A 4,313-nucleotide genomic window follows, 5' to 3' on the forward strand; every position below is an offset into this window, starting at 1 on the left:
AGCCATTCATTTATTAATCCAACAAATAATTTACAAATGCTCAGAACCTCAGAACCAGTAAACCATGGATTTAACCACTGGGGGATTCAACAAAGCAGACACAGCCCATAGGAAATAATGTTAACAGTTCTAGAAAGGATACTGTCGCCAGTGGTCATGATCATACTTCTCCCTAGAACAGCCTCTGTACACTGGATATAGATGATCTGAATCCATACTCTGCACCACAATGAATGCAATAATATTGTATTTTCAACTGATATCTCCAGCCCATTTTTTTATCCAATCATTACCTGGATATCCATCACGGATTCTGTGGAAATATTCAAGGACTGAAAAAGACTGGGAAAAAAAATTCCATATCCTCAAGTTTTTATTTATAGTCTATGAAAATATGTTTAAAAAGTAATCACAGAGACTCAAAAGATGCATAATGTTTTAACTTTAAGATATAAAATTTATACATTTGTTACTCCTAAAGTTTAAGAGAAAGATAATGTAATGTCTCTCTTTAACAAGAGGCCAAACTCTCCAATGACAACAGTGGAAATAAAATTCAATGCATGATAAAATATCTCTATTTTGTATATGCTTCCCCAGGGGAAATAAAAGATCTTACATATTATAGGTTCTAATCTCCATTTGGGTAAGAAGTTTATCTTCTTGTCTCTTAACATCTTTGCTGCCCTCATTCTATGCAAACGTCTTTACAGATAACCCATAAATTATCTCTCAATTTTTTTTGACATGCAATTTATTATTAAACTTTCAGACAGTGATGAAGTAAGGAGTGACATAGATTCCTATTCACTAATACTTTCATGAGCAAATTCCAAATTCGAATCATGTGCTTCAAGGCCTAATCATATTTGTCACATGTAATATTTTATTAAAAATTATTTCCCAGAGATTAATTTGCATACAGTCATAAAGAAATTCAGATCGTTTTTGACTGAAGGGAGCCCTGCGTTGTTGTTAATACTAATTATGGAAACACAATATAAACAAAACCATTCAACAACATTTAAAGTAGGATTTAGAAAATGATAGGGGATAGAGTATTTTAAGTAACTATGGTGTACAATTGATAAAATAATTTTAAAACAAAGTCAAATGTGTGTATGTACATATATATATATATACATATATATGCATATGAGTGTATGTATATGTGTATTTATATGTATGTGTGTATGGTTATATGAGTGAATATATTAAGAATGAATAAGTATAAAAAAGATGGAGAAATTGACTATATGCAATTATATAAGAAAATACTGCTTTATTACTATTTTAACATCACTAATTCCTTCTACTACATAAAAAGACTGACAATTTTATATATGATAGACATTATACATGATATTTAAGAATAACTATAACCTTGATCTGCCATTTTGGAATTATGATCTAATAGAGATAATAACAAAATTTGTTCTGTTATTTTCATAAAATATACCAGGTTAGCAGGTTAGTTACTAATATTGGTTACAAATTCTTCTGTTTCCAGGAATTACCATGAGTAAAAGTTCTCACAACTGGTATTCATTAGTTGGAAAATTAAAACCAAAGTTTAAAATTTAGAGGTTGGTTTTATGGAAAGGATTAAATTGAGGAGGTGAAACTGACTTATAAATAAACAATTTAATAATTGCAATACAGTATCTGAAATATAGTTCAAAATGAGAGAAAAAACATATATAATCTGACTACTCATTAAATATATTTGGGTGAGCAACCTCTAAGACAAATTTAAAAATTCTTGAATATTAATTATTTCCCAAGGTCAGTAGATCTAAACTTTCCAAACCTAATTTACAGAGATATAAGAAATCTGTCTTGGCCCTCCCTGGTGGCGCAGCGGGTTAAAGCACTGCACTGAGAAGCTAAAGCCACTTCCGCATGAGTTCGATTCCCGCCTGCCCCGGAGGAGACCACATGGTGTGGCAGACCTCTCCTGACCCGCCCGCAGCTCCCCTCAGCAGTGTACTTCGTAGATCTGCCTGTTCTGCTCCCCACTCTGTCTCTGGTGAAGCCTCTCACCGCCCCTGAGCCTCTGCCTGTACCCCAGTTCTGTATGCGTAAATAAATAAATCTTTAAAAAAAAAATCTCTTTATTGAGTGCTTACAATTTCATACAAGCTAAGCTGAAATAAAACACTATTTTTCATTAAGAATTTAGTGTTTCCCAAATTCATTTTCATTTCCTCCCTCACTGCCCTGCATAGAAAGAAGACAACACTTAATGGCAAAGGCCACTGAAGTAAACAGGGAACTTGATGCTATTTTCCTGACTTGATTACATTCACGACAAGTGGGACTGTAGATAGGAAAAGTGTTTCTACTTACCTAGCATGAGAGGTAAGGAAGTCTAAGGTCACCAAATAGAATTGTTTATCTTTGAAATGCATGAGGTAGAAGACAATTTTTAAAAAGCCACTTACTACACTGTGGTATCTAACGTATCAGACTGGAAGGCAGAGCTAGGGAAAGTGTAAGAGCTTGTGGCTTGGCTTCAGGGGAGTATAAAGCAGCATAAGTATATGAGTTTCTACTTTGAATAGAAAAAAGTACAAAACCCACGAGAAGGCATTCTAGTTGGTAATTGGAATCCCTTGTGACCTGTGACTGAGGAAATGAGTAAGAGCCTGATAATTTGAACAAACCAAAAGGACACTGATTCATTCCAACTGTGGCTGACCTAGGAAACACCTATTCCTTTCTTTCTGAAATATTAAAGCAAAGGCTGAAGAATAATTTCCAAAAACATTGTAAATAGAATTTCAGTTCTGCCCTCAAAGAGTACTTGGATGAAAAGAACTATAGGTCAATGGTGTCACACTTCAAGGAAAAGTCTTCTTTACCACCTTGGGATTTATCATTTCTCTTTTACCTGTAACTTGTCAGCTGCCCCCTTTCTATCTACATGTGGTAGATAATCACTACACCCCACGAAGATACTTCAATTCAGTTTTTTTTCCCCATTTTTCAGTGTTCAGTACACCGCAGTGTACATTTTCTTCAAATGTATAAGAGCAATGGCTTTTTTTTTTTTTTAAGCAAAATTGTATTTAGAATATGGGTGTCTATTTTTCCTCAACATGTAGAAAACAAAAGAACCTAAGAATACTTTTCACACCCCTCCCCTCATCCTTCACCTACATATATACATACTCCCTTTACTGAAACACAGGTGTTTAGGAGAATGGGACCAGGCAGAAGGATCTTTCACAATCAGCAGCTCAGGTGCTAACTGAACTCAACATTTCTTCCATGAACCAGGATGAAAGTATCCACTGTGTGATCTTACCCAAGATCAAAATATCAGTAGTAACATTTAATAATTACACACAAAGCAGGCTATCATCTTTGCCTCAAGAAAACAACGTAACACAAGATTACTGATCATACTCGGCTTCTTCAAGATTTACTATAGATTTTTTTTTCTGTAGTATTCACTCCCTCTCTTTCTGAACTTTAATAGAGACTAATCATGGTTTCAAAATTTTACAAGTGGTTATGGAAATGACAATGTCTCTCTCTCTCTCATGTGTTGCTGTCTTTTGCCACCACAATAATACACACTTCAGATCAGGAATGTGTGTTCATGCTTCCACATACACATGTATAGAAATCTACACATATGAATATGTGCCATGGTATATTGTTAAGCACAAAGAGGTTAGTGAAATTTGAGTCAGTTTAGAAATCAAATCAGTGTGTGAAGAAGTAGAAGTGAAAAGATGTCAAGGATAAAATTTTAGTTTGTAGGATGGGGATGACTTTATTCTTTCCTTTAAACCTTTAAAATAAATAGGAAGTATGTAATCACATAAAATATGAAGACAACTTTGTATAATTATTCAGTGAGTTAACTGGGAATCAAACACTAGTCTACATGGCTTAAAGAACAGTGGATTTAGTCAGACCTTCCAGGAGAAAATTTAATACAGGACTTCCTGTGGATCTTCTGAGAAGGAAATGTTCTTTTGTCTAAAAAAGATTATGCTAAAATAATCTTTATTGTTTTTAGGACAGTAAATTAGCATATATATCCAAACATTTAATTAACACTTGTAGAATAATTTGACACTGCATTAGTCATTTGGGTTAAAAACTAATAAGACTGTTTGTGCCCTGAAGGAGATCAAAGCCTAATATGAAAACTGATGATAAAATATTAATCATAAGAAAGTGTGTGATGAGTATTTGGATTGAAAATATGTATCATAGAGCATACATAAAAATTATATTTCTAAATCTACTTGTGTGTGTGGGTATAACTTAGAGGTCTTTACCTATTATATGATCAT

This window comes from Condylura cristata, unplaced genomic scaffold (assembly GCF_000260355.1).
Source record: "Condylura cristata isolate star-nosed mole 26May11 unplaced genomic scaffold, ConCri1.0 scaffold00010, whole genome shotgun sequence".
Taxonomy (NCBI): Eukaryota; Metazoa; Chordata; class Mammalia; order Eulipotyphla; family Talpidae; genus Condylura; species Condylura cristata.